The sequence below is a fragment of the Zalophus californianus genome, chromosome 10, assembly GCF_009762305.2.
Source record: "Zalophus californianus isolate mZalCal1 chromosome 10, mZalCal1.pri.v2, whole genome shotgun sequence".
Taxonomy (NCBI): Eukaryota; Metazoa; Chordata; class Mammalia; order Carnivora; family Otariidae; genus Zalophus; species Zalophus californianus.
Window position 1 is genome coordinate 30,936,766 of NC_045604.1, and position 15,869 is coordinate 30,952,634.

Below are 15,869 nucleotides of genomic sequence, written 5' to 3' on the forward strand. Positions count from 1 at the left end.
TTACTATATGTTTGAAAATTTTCATAATAAAAAGTTAAAAAAGAAGTAAAGAATCCTACCTATCCAAAGCCGATGGTCATTGGAAATACCTTTTTCTGGGGCACCTGGGTGGCTCAGTTGGTTAAGCGACTGCCTTCGGCTCAGGTCATGATCCTGGAGTCCTGGGATCGAGTCCCGCATCGGGCTCTCTGCTCAGCAGGGAGTCTGCTTCTCCCTCTGACCCTCTTCCCTCTCGTGCTATCTCTCATTCTCTCTCTTTCAAATAAATAAATAAAATCTTTAAAAAAAAAAAAAAGGAAATACCTTTTTCATAGAAATAAAAGGATGTGTTTTTTCATTCATTTATTCATTATACTTACCTATCAGATATTTATTGACTAGTATGTTTCAGGAGTTATAAATGGTTTAGGCATGGATTAAATAATAAGCTACATTCTTACCATTGCGAAACACTTGTCCAATGATTCATGAACTTTTTTCCATATGCTATATAAAAAATAGTAATACTTCTATGCCATGCTGGGAGTAAATTGTAGTAGATTTGGAACATCTATATGAAACTTGGAGAACATATTACATTTTATATAAATAATAATTTTTAAAAAGGGATCTAAAATTTGAAACTTTAGGTTATATATTAAATACTGAATTTGTATAGCAAATCTGAATAAAACCCTTTAAAAATTTACATGAGAAACTTGAACTTACTGTGCTATTAACTGAACATTATCCATTCTATTTCCTTTATTTTATTTGTCCCATATTACACAGTGTTGACAGTTTCCTAGTAGGCTTGTAAAATGACCATTCTGCAATTGAATGAGGCATTTTGACTTCAGATACAAATTGAGTGACCTGTATCTAACTTCTTGAGTTCATTCCAGTAGTGTTATAAATAACTAAGCTCAGAAAATAATTTTGTTTTTTATTTTGCATTTTCCAACTTTCAGAAAATCTCATTTTCTGTATAATGTGGATATAATTTGGGGTCCATTAATTAAGAAAATAAGGTATTTTGTCTAAGGAAGAGAATATTTACTAGGCACATAAATCCAAATTTTATCTAATCTTCATTATGTTGCTTATTTAGTGAACTTAACTTTTTTCATTTAGATTACCATGTCTGTCTGCTGAATCTGATGACTTTCCACCTTTAATCAAAAAGTTGTTACTGTTGGAAAATGATCTTTGTGAAATATATAGATTTAAATAAAAAATACTTAGGGAAAATGTAGGTGCCTGAAAATTGAAAATATTCTTTTTTTAAAAAGATTTTATTTATTTATTTGTCAGAGAGAGAGCAAAAGCAGGGGGAGGGGCAGGCAGAGGGAGAAGCAGACTTCATGCTGAGCAAGGAGCCCGATGCGGGACTCGAGCCCAGGACCCTGAGATCACAACCTGAGCCAAAAGCAGCTGCCTAACTGACTGAGCCACCCAGGGGGTCCCTTGATTTTAAAATATTTTAAATTTTTAAGCATATTGTAAAAGAAATCCATGGAAATTTGAACACTTAAATATGAGATAAGCAAAATAGTATTAGAACATTAATTTTTCTTGAAATAAATTCTAAAAAATTCACAAAATCAATTATCTGACAATATAAAGGCTTATCGTTCACTTTAATTATTTAATTAAATTGTATGTGTTTATTATGTATTTTTAGAAATAACTTATTGTGTCATTATAAAATAGTTGCAACCTTAACATTTGACTGACATACCTGTGTGCTGCCACGCACTGGTTGGTCAGTAACCCAGGGAGGAGGATGAACCAAAAGGAGAGCAATGCAGTGTGTGAAGGACCAAAATACACCAACAGACGATATGGAAACATTAGTGACGCTTTAAGTGTGCCTGGGTGAAATGAACACTCAGAGTCTGGACTAGACATTTTGTGTTCTTTACTTTTACCACGTATCATCTCTTTCTCTAATTTTTTTTATTTTTAGTACAAATATTTGTAAATTTGTTTTATTCTAATTTTACATATTTCAAGTGATAAGTATGGCAAACCTCAGACTAAGCTTCAGGACTGACTTGCCAGATTTATAAGGAAAGGTGTTTAGATGACTGTAGTCAGGAGTCTTGGTGTCTGACACACACCTCAGAGAATGATCACTTCTGTGCTACTGCATCTTGCTCTGGCTCTTCATTCCCACGCTTAGTTCTTGTGAACACTTCTTAGGCTGTATTCTTTAAAACACACTATTTTGGGGGGCACCTGGGTGGCGCATTCAGTTAAGCATCCGACTCTTGGTTTCAGCTCAGGTTGTGATCTCAGGGTCGAGAGATCGAGCCCCGTGAGGAGATCCACTCTCCGTGCAGAACCGGCTTCAGTTTCTCTCTCCCTCTCCCTCTGACCCTCCCCCCGGTCCTTGCTCTCTCTCTCAAATAAATAAGTAAATCTTGAAAATACATTGTTTTACCCAGTTCCGTATCTAAGAAATACATTCAGTGTTGTCAATAAAAAGCTTGTAAATACTTTTGCTTTCTCATGGTTGTTTTAAACAAGGATGTTCTCACCTAGGAGCAATCATTTTAGAATAATACTGTAATTTTCTTATTCTCATCATCTGTTGCTGAGGCGGTAATTAAACCCAAGGTACAAGAGTAATGTGTCAACAATACAGCATGCCCCTTGACCTTTCCAGTGTCTGTTCTTCTTGTAAGCCCTTTTATAATACATTTTGCATAGTAAAATCTTAACATCTACAGAATTGTGGTGTCAGTCCTTGAAAGCAGATGGTAAATGGGATTTGTTGTTAACAAGCTAATGTACTGAAAAGGCCTCAGCCCAAGAAAGCTATGTCTTAATTTGAACTGGTGCATTCAGTTGCCCACACATCCATTATCATTTCCTTACAGGATTTTTAATGTCACCTTGCTGCAGTGTTTTATGCTTTCAAAGAGTCAGCAGGTGTAACCAAGCCTCCATTAGATTTTTACCATTGTGACAAAGTTTCAGCCATCCCCCCCAAAAAAAATCTAAAAATTTAAAAATTCAGAGAATGATGCTTTTCTCTGATTCCTGCTTAGATGGACAAAAGGAGTTTTAAGCGTACTGATGAAAACCTAGGAGCTAAAGGAGTCTTAAGTGACGGCCTGAGGAGCTACAGGCTTTACCTGTGAAGGGGATTATGTGTGCAAGTTCCTCAGTGATTGTGGCAGCTCTCCAGTGAGGCCTCTCAGCTACTCTCAAGCTCAAAGAATGTCCAGACCCCCTGCACAGACAGTGAGAGACTGCCCCTCACCTTCACTCAGCAAGGATCTAGTGGCAGCCCAGTGAGTGCGGAGGAGGAGAAGCACTAAGAAGGACTGAGAGGAGCGTAACCATGTCACCCGTCCCATTGCAGGCCACCCGGCTGAAAACCAGCCAGGGTGGAGGAGGAAAGGGAGAAACTTTTTCTTCAAATGAGGTCGGAAACTTGCACTATTACACGGGGTAGGGCATTATATTACTGAACTGAGAGTCATGTGAAAAGTCATAAAACTTGCTCTAAATTTCTTCTAAGAGGTAAGAAATATTCTAGCCCCACAGAAGAAACTTGATGGGACCGGGGGAGATAAAAACGAGGTGCTTTTATGATTGCACTCCAAATGTCCTTTATGGCTGACATAGCAGTTGCATGGCATCTGTGGTCACGCAGCTATGGGTCGTGGTTCTCTTAGAGCTCAGGAGTGTCTGACTTCTGAGCCTTTGCCTTATCCAATGCAACCACCTGGAGGAAGTTTGAATTAATATGGGACTGAGAGAAGCTAGGAAATGGGATTTTCTGGTAATTGAAAATCCAGTCAGGAAAAATTTGGGGTATTTACATCTTGCTAGATCTTGTGATGGAGATAAAGATACTACTGGAAAGACCACTTCTGTCCCTAATTAAGCCTTTTAGTTTGTAGTCCGTAATACATAGTTCAGATATTCACTCCTTTCAGATGCAGTATCATTCTTAATTAAAAGATAGTGTTTCAGAAAACATGGAAGTTTGTGTGAGAAGACGTGACTTTTCAATGAGGATTCAATTCAGTTATGATTGTGAGTCCGAATCCTGTCAACTAGCTCTGTCATCTAACTTCTCAAAGCTTTGATTTTTTCAGCTGTAAAAACAAACAAAAAATACAGTTAATGCTATTTGCTCTGTCTTTTTTAACTGACTGAGTTGTAATAAACATATTAAATATATTTATAAATGGGTAGAACTATACATAATTTTATGAGTATATGTGTATGTGTATGTCTTAGTCTACTCAAGCTGTCATAGCAAAGTAGCATAGGTTGGGTTGCTTAAACAACAGAAATGTACTCAACAGTTCTGGAGGCTGGGAAGTCCAAGATTAAGGTGCCAGCCGATTTGGTTTCTGATGAGAGCTCTCTTCGTGGCTTGCAGACATTGAACTTCTTGCTCTGTCCTCACTTGGCCTTTTTTCTCTCTCAACTCCTCTTTCTTCTGAGGCCACTAATTCCATCATAAGGGCCCCACTGTCATGACCTAACCTAACCCTGATTATCTCCCAAAGGCCCCCCATCTCCAAATATCATCACACTGGGGGCTAAGGCTTCAACATATGAATTCTAAATATCCAATACTGATATTCTAAATATCAAATATCAAAATTCCAAATAATCAAATACTCCCCATCTCCAAATATCATCACATTGGGTGCTAGGGCTTCAACATACAAAAGCATCTTATCTAATACGGGTGTTAAAGCAGAGACTCCCAGGATCCGAGACCACCATGGACAATTACACAAAGATATACAAGTGCAAGGTAGGTTCAAAGTGGATCAAATTTTCTGGTATGAATGCAAAAATAGAGAGCCTGATGGGACTTGAAGGAATTTGAAGCTAGAATGATACAATGAAAACAGATACCAAAGGCATTGTTTTTCCAATTAAACAATTTGAATTATTATTTTTTAAGCAGAACCCTCTGACTTATATTTGGAAAGAAGACAAATGCCAGCTTTGATTGGGAAGAGAGATTGGAAACAGTCTGAGAAAGACATAATTTATGGCAGCGGGAATGTGTAGATGGATATGCATATAAAACATGCACAGAAGTAGAATATGTAGAACTTGCTGAAATGATTGGGAAAGTAGAGCGGGTGAGACAGAAAGAAGAATTAATGATGATTCAAAGTTTCTAGACTTGCTGCTTCAGAGAAAAATGGCAGCATTCATGGAGATAAAGACCAGAATAGACAGATTGGGGATTGGGAATGAGAAGTATATAAAATTGAACAAGTTGGGATATTTTGAATTTCAGATGCCAGTAGAATTTGGAGATGGAAATACTCAACAGGACTTGGATGTGTCTGTTGATAATAATATATTACACAATTCTTTAGTCTTCTGTATTTTTTACTCAGCAATCTTTTCAAATCAGCATGTCGGGATTTTAGAGTGACCCTGTCCCAAATAATTAACAAGAGATTTCATAGGAATAAATAAGAATGTGGTTTTTCCAAACACCTACACAAAAGCGGAGCTTACAATGATTAATTCCCAGATGCTTCCTTTCAACCAAGTCAGACTATCATTCATTATTAGTAGACCTCATATAGGCTCTAACTGATTTAAATAGCTATTACTTTTTTTCCTCTCAATTTTCGAGACTATTTGGAGGTATATTGCATAAAATAACATGTAAATCAAACAGGGAATCTTTATATGTGTATAAAAATTGAACACTTCCTGAAATCATCTGTCTTCAGAACGAAAAAGTTATAATAAGGAATACACACAGCATAGATCTGAAAATACTCACGTCTAAACTGGAGCTAAATAGGATCACTACTTTGGTCTGGTTAAGAAGAAAATAATACGGGTTGTAAATGCCCCCGCATCTCCCCCAAATCAAAACAAAACAACACCAAGATTTGTAGTGCGAGCATCTTACTGTCCTTCAACTCATTATTTTAAAGAGGTATTTTCTATACTTTCTTAAAGAGAGTTTTAAATGTTTTAGGTTGTTTTCCATATGTTTTGACACTGCTTCAAAGAGATACTCTTGCTGGAAATTTAGGCACTTAAGCCTCAAAAGGAAAATTCCACAATAGCCCTTCAGAAGAACTGAGGAGGAAATGTGTCACATATTCTTAGGGAATGGAAAAAAAATTGTATGTTTTTATGGAATTGGAGAGCTCATAATACTCGGTATCATTAACCTCTTTCTCTATCTCTATTAAAGAATACTTTGGTTTTTCCTTCTCTCTTTTCACAGCCTGTGAATCCTCGCAATCTCCATTCACCCTGGGACAGTGACCGCAGGGTGTGGTTTATAGCGTTCAGCACAAGTGCAGGACAAATGCCACTCTATGTGGGTGTCACTGAACTGTGCATACACTTAAAATCATACAAGGCAGGGAGACTGTCCTTGATTTTTAAAAGAGTGATTCCTCTCGATTCATATTTACTCTTACCAAGAAAATCTATGTATCATTAGCCAAAGTGCTCTTCAAGTTGGAAGGGCATATTAGAAAAAAAGCAAAACAAAACCAAAAACTCAGGAATGTAAAAATGCTTACATTTAGGTAAATTGAGCAAACCAATACCCTAAAATCAAGTTACATGGCATCACATTTTTTTTTTTAATGTGAGAATACTACAAAGGCCTCTGGTTTCCAGATTCCCATTTTAAGCATAAAACCACAGAAGCCCTTGTAAAAGTATGGCATCACTCTGAATGAAATATTTTTAACTCATTGCCACAGGACTGCTGCTTTTGAAGCTTTGCTAAGCAAGAGGAATAAATAGTTTTTTTCTCTGTCCTACCCTTACTACCTTAAGGCAAAAGTAAAGTGAGAAAGACAGGAAAAAGGGAGCTGGGATGAACTCTCACACATAGGTGCCTATGAATCTGGGAAGGCTGGTGTGCAGAGACTAGCTGATGTACAAACTGGCAGTTAGGTCGTACCAAAGAGATAAGTGCAAAGAAAAGTTTCATCTTCACATTTAAATTAAACAAAGATAATTCTTGTAAAAATATTTTCACCTCAATAATACTTATTTTTACTCCATGAAACATATTTTTAAAAATTATTTGCATTATTAATTCTAAAGTGTGCTTACTGTGAGGCACTTTAGATCATTTCTTTTTGATATAATATTAAAATACCATGAGTTGCACAACACTTTTAATTCAAATGTTATTCACAATGTATTCTGCTCTACAGTGTTTAAATATTGAGTAATACAGATCTTCAACTATAATCTCTTGATTTTTTTTAACAATTCGGTGTTCTCTTAGTATGTTCATAGAATTGTATGATTGTTATCACAATCCAATTTTGGAATACTTTCATTATCTCCAAAAGAAACCCTGCACCTTGGGCGCCTGGGTGGCTCAGCCAGTTAAGTGTCTGCCTTTGGCCCAGGTCATGATCCCAGGGTCCTGGGATTGAGCCCTGCATCAGGCTCCCTGCTCAGTGGGGAGTCTGCTTCTCCCTCTCCCTCTCCCCTGTCCCCTGCTCATGCTCTCTCTCTCTCTCTCATGCTCTCTCGAATAAATAAATAAAATCTTAAAAAAAGAAAAAGAAACGCTGTGCTCACTGGTAGTCACTCCGCATTCCCCCAAACCTTACCCTTTGTAGCCTTTAGGTTTGCCTATTTGGATTTGGGACATTTCATATAAATGGAATCATACAATATGCAGTGTTTTGAGGGCTTCCTTCACTTAGTATGATATTTTTAAAGGCTCATTCATGTTGTAGCATGCATTAGTAATTCATTCCTATTCCTTTTTATGGCTTCATAATTTTCAGTTGTTATGAATTTATCACATCACTTATATGTCCATTCATCGGTTGATACACATTTGGTGGTTTCCACTTTTTGACTGTCATGAGTGATGTTGGTGTGAATAGTCATGTATCTGTTTTGTGTGGACATATTTTTCATTTCTCATAGATATATACCCATGAGATGAGTTGCCAGGTCAAATGGCCATTCTATAGTTAACATTTTGAGGAATTGCCAAACTTTTCCAAAATGGCTGCTCTAGTTTACATTCCCAGCAGGAATGTAGGAGAGTTCCTATTTCTTCACATCCTTGTCAAAACTGGTATTGTCTGTCTTTTTGATTACAGTCATCCTATTGTGTGTGAAGTGGTATCTCAGGGAGATTTCGATTTGCATTTCCTTGGTGTCTGTCTAATGATGTTCAACAGCTTTTTATAAAAAATGCTTCTTGTTCATTTGCTTATTTTCTTTGGAGAAACATGTATTCAGATCCTTTGCCCATTTTTAGTTTAGCTATTGCTTCTTTTATTTTTGAGTTGTAAAAATACTTTATATGTTCTGGATACAAGTTCCTTAACAGATATGTGATTTGCAAATATCTTCTCCCATTCTATGGGTAGCTTTCTCACGTTCTTGGTGGTATAGTTTGCAGACAAACTTTTTAACTTTGATGAAGCTAAATTTATGATTTTCTTTCATCAGTTGTGTTTTTTTTTTTTTTTTTGTCATAGCTAAGAAACCATTGTGTAACCCAAGGTCACAAAAATTTATTCTTATATTTTCTTCTAAGAGTTGTAATCTCTTGATTCTACTTTAAAATCAAAGATGAAATAAAGAAGGATTTCTTTGAAAGGAAAGGGTGAGAACTACTAAAAGTAAAGACAAGAAAAAGGAAAAGGAAGGAAAGAAAGATATTATAGGCCTTTTGAATGAAGGAAAAACATTTTTTTTTTTTTTTTTTGCATGACTGTTTTGAAGCTATTGAACTGATGGGACTTTCCATAGAAAACTAATTATCTTTTAAAGGCTCAAGGAACTTTTAGAGAAGAAGGACTGTGCCTGGAGCTTTTTTCCTCACTGTACTTCCTGCCAACTGTCTGAATCAGGGAGGGAAGCTGCTGGAGCTACATATAGTGCTGGCCCTTGGGGCTGGGACCACGGCTGGAGTAGGGCTGGAGTTAGAGGTGATCCTGACACTGGGGCTGAATGTGAGGCTGAGCTGGAGCAGGGCTGGGGCTGAGTTTAGGGTTGGGGTGAGGCCAAGTGGCCAAACTTCCCTAGGCATAGGTCTCTTCCTCCTGTCTTGTATTAGTTTCTTAGGGCTGCCATTACAAAGTACCACAAATTTGGTAGCTTATAACAACAGAAATTTATTCTTTCACAGTTCTGGAGTCTAGAAGTCTGAAATCAATGCATCATCAGGGTTGGTTCCCTCTGGAGCTTTGTGGCCGAATCTGTCCCATGCCTCTTTCAGCTTCTGGCAGTAGCTGGCATTCTTCGGCATTTCTTGGCTTGTAAGTATTTCACTCCAATCTCTACCTCTGTCTTCACATGGTGCTTTCCCTCTGTGTCTGTGCATATCTGTTTCCAAATTTCCTGCTTCTTATAAGGACAGCATTCATATCTTTAGGACCCATGATCTAAATCAGCATGATCTCATCTTAACTTGACTATATCTGCAAGGATTTTATTTCCAAACAAGGTCAAATTTATAGGTTCCAGTTGAAGGTGAATATTGGGGAAATGCTATTTGACCCAGTATCTCTCTTTCACATGACTTTTGAGGCTCGAACTCTTAAGTTCCAGCACCCAGAAATATGACAGGTGTAGGAAAACAGCTAACCACAAGAGGACAGTGCTTCTTATAGTGACCAAACCCAATATATATTCTAAGCTGTATGGAATCCCACTGAAAATTATTATCATATTATACTATATTAAAGGAACTGGGTTGTATCTTGCTTTGTTAGAGAACTACTTGAACACATTTTATGTTTCTGTTCCCAGTGCTGGCTTTCACTTTGAATGCTTTAAAAGTGTCTGACTTCACACCCTCTCTGAACAGAGCTACTGTGAGTTTTTTAGATGCTACAGAGTGACCTACTTTAGATTATCAAAACTTGAGGTGTGAGAAAAAAATTAAAATCAATTTTGGTAACTAAAAGGAGGAAGTAGAGGTAGAGAAGATCACAGAAAGCTGTTACTTGAACTATCATGCTGACAGTCTGTAGAAAGATCCAAAGAACCATCTGTTTGTAAAGTCTCTAGACATGTTTTAACAGTCATACATACAGGCTTCCATAGATATTCACCACGGAAAAAGATTCTATCGCACTAAAGATTCTATATAAAGTAGTATACCAAATTATTTTTAAAAGTTTCTTATGAACATAATATTTGAATACAACTTCGATGCATTATTATGCCCTATCACCTCCACCTACTTTCATGATTTGCTTTTGTATGGTTCAATTCAATTCTATCTTCCATTAGAGCTTTTATTGGTCATGACAGATGAAGCTATACTGAAGTAACAACCTCAAGAATCAATAGCAGGGACACCTGGGTGACTCAGTCAGTTAAGTGTCTGCCTTCGGCTCAGGTCATGATCTCAGGGTCCTGGGATCGAGTTCTGCATTGGGCTCTCTGCTCAGTGGGGAGTCTTCTCCCTCGCACTCTCCTTCTGTGTTCTCCTTCCCTCCCTCTCTCTCTCTCTCTCTAATAAATAAATAGAAATCTTTTTTAAAAAAAGAATCTTAATAGCATAAAACAAAAAAATTGTTTTTCTTATTCATGAAAAGTTGCATGTTGGTAGTTGTCTTAGTCCATGCAGGCTGTTGTAACAAAATACTACAAGTTGGGTGAGAAATAAATTTGCTTCTTAACAGTTCTAGGGGCTGGGAAGTCTAAGATGGTACAGGCAGATTTGGTGTCTGGTGAGCCCTCTTCCTCATTGATGGCCCATTGTCTTTCTTCTGTAACTTGACAGGTCAAAAGGGGTGAGGAAGCTCTCTCAGGCATATTTTCTGAGTAGTAACCATTCGGGAGGACTCCACCCCAGTGTCCAAATCACCTCCCAAAGGCCCACCACTTAATGCCATCACCTTAGAAGTTAGGATTCTAACATCTGAATCTTGGGAGGACACAAACATTCAGACCACAGAATTGGGTATTTTCTTTCATCTGGGGTAGTAGGTAGCCTTAAAGATGGTCTCCAGTGATTTCTGCCTCCTTGTATTTATCCCCTCTCTATCTCCTTGTGTTAGCTCCTATTCTTCAGTGTGAACTGAAATTATTGACTCATTTCAATGAATGAAATGCTGCAGAAGTATACAGTATCACTTCTAAAATTAGGCTATTAAAAGACATGGTTTTAATCTTGGGCACTGTCTCTCACTGTCTCTCGGAACACTTATCTCTAGGGGAAGCCAAATGCCATGTTGTAAGTGAATCCTACGTAGAGGCCCACATGGCAAAGGACCGAGGTATGTCAGCAAACATGAATGCCCTTGGAAGCAGATCCTCATCCACCACAGTTGAGCCTTCAGAGTAAAGTACAACCCTAGAGAACAGCCTAACAACAACCTCATGTGAGAACTTGAGAACGAGGCACCCAGCTAAGCTGTGCCTGGGTTATTAACTCGTAGGAATAAATGTTTGCTTGGGGGCAATTTGTTATGCAGCTGTAGTTAAATAATATACCTAGCACTTGGGGATCCAGGTCCTTCCATCTTGTGATAGCACCATATCAATGCAAGACTTCAAAATTATCCTGGCGATGGAAAAGAGATCATGGAGAATCCACTCCCAAATTGACACACATCATTTCTAGACATGATGTCTAGAATTAGTCATGTGAACCAAACCTAACCTCAAGGGAGGCTGGGAGAAATAGGCAAGTGCATGTAATTCTCTGTGGACATTACTGTCTCCATCATGGTAACTCATGCCATCCATTCAATAAGACATTCATTCAACAAACATTTTAAAAACCGCTATGATGGTTAAAAAAAAAAAAAGGAAAGAAAACCTTTTCTCAACCCTGTCACCTCATTAAGTTAAAATCTCCAGGTCTTTCCTTTATTGCAGTATTGCACCTCATAAAAGTCCAGACATTCTGCCTCCATTTCCTCTATCCCCACTCACTGCTTAATCCTGTCTTATTCTGACTTATACCCCCAAATCTAGAGAATATAATTTTTGAGGATTTTTTAGTAATTTTTAAAGTTAAAAAAAGGAAATCATTTGAAATCCTCACACTTTGTGGCTCTCAATGCAATATTTATATCAATCTTACTGATAGTTATGTTCTCTTTCAATTTCTGTGATTATTTCTGTGATCTATTTTATTATTTTACTCAATGACTGGAATGTAGTGGTGGTAACCACTCTAAATGTAGTTTTACCTCCTGTTCTCCATTAATGTGGTTTTACTTATTTGCCATAAATATAAACAGGAAAGGTTTACTTAACATGTCTTTAGATCATATGAGTCATTTTACTTCCCTGACCACTCCCCTGTCAGATCCTAGGATAACTTTGAGAGATGGGAAAACTATTATTTCACCACATAGTACCACAAACTATAAATAGTAAATTAAGTTTCTCCATTTTTTTCTCACTTTACCATATTCTCCAGTAATGTTGATGATGAAATGAGCTAGCCTCATATTCCTAGGAAAAATGGGAAGAAATAACGTACTGACTTAAAACTATTGGAAAAAAATCCCTATTGTTTGTCATAAAGATGTGTAGTAAATTTATTTAGACACATTTTATTGTTTAACAAGAACAGGACATTTCGTTAGTATATATTTGGTGTTTAACATGTTTGTTAAAAATTGGTTTGCAGAATGCAGTCCAGCTTGTAGAAGTCTGAGGGAAAGCCTCTGAAGGAGTATTCTAACATATTTTCCATAAAAATGACTCTATACTATCTCTATGTTGCTTTTTTTTTACTCCTTTTTATTCCTTCTGTTACCCTTAATATAGGAGCTCCCAAATGTTCTGACTTTGGCCTTATCTTTCAACTCTCTCTTTCCTTAGTGATCACATCTGCTCCCACAGCTTCAAATGACACTGCACTAGGTGTAACCGCCAAATGTGGATTGCTAGTTCTGACCTCACTCTCAAGCTCAGAGCCTGATTTCCAATGCCTGCTGGCTACTCTTCTGATACCTCCTACTCCACACTTCAAAACAAACTTAAATCTGCTTGTCCTCCTGGTTTTATGTTTCTGCTAATGGCATGATCCTTCTCCCAATTACTTAGGTAAGAAACTCTGAGTCATCTGATTCTCCTTTTCCCCATATCTAATAGCAACCCAGGTCCCGCTATTTTTTGCCTCAGCTGTACATGCCCTTGCTTCTGTACCAGGGCCTTAATTTATCTGTCTCCTATTATATTACTTCTCATGGAGAAGACATTTAAGGAATACTTAATCAGAATCTTTTTTCCTTATCTATCTCCAATTCATATACATACTGAGCAAAGTTTTAATCTTTGTACTCTCTTGTTCCTGAATATTCTTCTAGAGAAGATGTTATGATCTGTAGCCTAAAAGATCTACACCAGTGAGATAGGTAGCTAACTAGCTAGCTAAAGAGAGAGACATTTTTGCCTATATCCCACTGTTCCAATGATGTGTGAAGAAGATCTAGATGTCTTAATTGTCCCAGTGAGGAATATGAATGGGGGCCGAAATAAGGAGAAAAATGATACTGTTGCAGAGAGCTACAGAGTGGAGCATACCATTCTGTCACTGAATGGGAGTCGCTCCATGTCTTAGGAATTCCCATAATCTTCAAGAGCCAAGAGGTCTTTTACTAATGACACTTCCCCCACTTGTTTTTAGATTGTTAGCTGAATAGGCAGAGGCCACTAAGCTTCTCCTGAAGTGATTAATGTGCACTTCCAATGCTGAGAGAGGAGGTAGTGAATTACTTCAAGTGCAGCTGATTCAGCAGGGTTAGTCAACAATCCAAGAGTGAGCAGAGTAAGACACTTCACCAGAGACTAGCAATGGCTAGTGGACAGTGGAAATCTAGAAGTCTTCATTTTATTACAAGTCTATGTTAATTCTGCAATGCCATCTGAGATTAAGGTGTAACCTTGTAGGCTGAACCAAGCAGGACTTGTGGGAAGTAAAAAGGAACAGTTTTATATTCTCTCCACACACACTTTCCAGTGATTAGTTATTCAGGGGCTCTTTGCCCCTAAATGAAAACTTAAGGCAAGTTTATTACTTCTGTGATCATATCTAGGTAATAAATCTTATGGTTAATTTATTTGTTTTTGTTTTTGTTAATTTAATTTAATTTTATTGTGTTATGTTAGTCACCCTACAACACATTGTTAGTTTTTGATGTAGTGATCCATGATTCATTGTTTTCGTGTAACACCCAGTGCTCCGTGCAGTACGTGCCCTCCTTGATACCTATCACCGGGCTAACCCATCCCCCCACCCCTTCCCCTCTAAAATCCTCAGTTTGTTTCTTGAAGTCCATAGTCTCTCATGGTTCGTCTCTCCCTCCGATTCCCCCCCTTCATTTCTCCCTTCCTTCTCCTAATGTCCTCCGTGCTATTCCTTACGTTCCACAAATAAGTGAAATCATATGATAATTGACTTTCTCTGCTTGACTTATTTCACTTAGCATAATCTCCTCCAGTCCCATCCACGTTGATGTAAAAACTGGGTATTCACCCTTTCTGATGGCTGAGTAATATTCCATGGTATATATGGACCACATCTTCTTTATCCATTCGTCTGTTGAAGGGCATCTCATCTCTTTCCACAGTTTGGCTATTGCGGACATTGCTGCTATGAACATTGGGGTGCATATGGCCCTTCTTTTCACTACATCTGTGTCTTTGGGGTAAATACCCAGTAGTGTAATTGTTGGGTCCTAGGGTAGCTCTATTTTTAATTTTTTGAGGCACCTCCACACTGTTTTCCAAAGTGGCTGTACCAACTTGCATTCCCACCAACAGTGTAAGAGGGTTCCCCTTTCTCCACAACCTCTCCAACATTTGTTGTTTCTTGCCTTGTCAATTTTTGCCATTCTAACTGGTGTAAGGTGGTATCTCAGTGTGGTTTTGATTTGAATTTCCCTGATGGCTAATGATGATGAACATTTTTTCATGTGTCTGTTAGCCATTTGTATGTATTCTTTGGAGAAGTGTCTGTTCATGTCTTCTGCCCATTTTTTGACTTGATTCTTTGTTTTTTGGGTGTTGAGTTTGAGAAGTTCTTTATAGATCATGGATACCAGCCCTTTATCTGTAGTGTCATTTGCAAATATCTTCTGCCTCTTTGTTTTGTTGACTGTTTGCTGTGCAGAAGCTTTTTATCTTGATGAAGTCCCTAAAGTTCATTTCTGCTTTTGCTTCACTAGCCTTTGGAGATGTATCTTAAAAGAAGTTGCTGTGGCAAGTGTAAGTAACTTACACTTCTATGCCTTCCTTATCTGGCTAACCATGGTTTCTGAGTCCCATTTGGATCAACTCAAGATCTGGGTTCAGGAGAGGCTAGGAGGAAGGTAAATTCAGTACTGTCATAGGATGGTGACTCCATCTGTGTCTCACAGGTATTTAAAGCTGATCTTTTCTCTCCTGGGTGCTTGTATAAAGATTTAAAAAATATCTTTCTTCTCACTATCAGAGGTACCTCCTGTGACACAGGTGATGCATTTTTCTCAATTAAACCTGATTGTTTTTCAGTGATCCATCCTAACAGACTTTCTTCTGTAGAATCTGGTTAGTCTTTCAATGCGGTCTACCATGAAGAAAGAAAAATGGCTGTAGGGTCAACTCTCTTTCTGGAGCAGCCTACATTTTGTCCTTGGGAAACACCATGCATACTTTGCTTTGACAGTCTCTTGGAGTTCAGGCCCAAACCACAAAAGTAGTGATTTCTTTACTCTTCTGTTGGAGCAAATGGCTGGCCCATCCCTGCTGGTTAATTTAGTTTTGCCAGGCTGGAATCAGATTGAAGTCTCAATTTCTCTTTAACTGCAGGATGATCTCTCTGAGTAGTTCCATTGAAGCTGGAGAATTAATAAATTTCTTGGATCAGAAAGGTTAGGGCATGGGAGTTCATGGATTAGTTCAGCTGTAGAGAGAGAGAGAAA

At 37.9% G+C, this 15,869-nt stretch overlaps 1 pseudogene; it reads left to right on the forward strand.

Moving 5' to 3' along the window:
* The first annotated feature begins 3,331 nt into the window (after positions 1–3,331).
* LOC113932620 overlaps positions 3,332–15,869 on the forward strand; it is a 208,862-nt pseudogene continuing 196,324 nt past the window's right edge.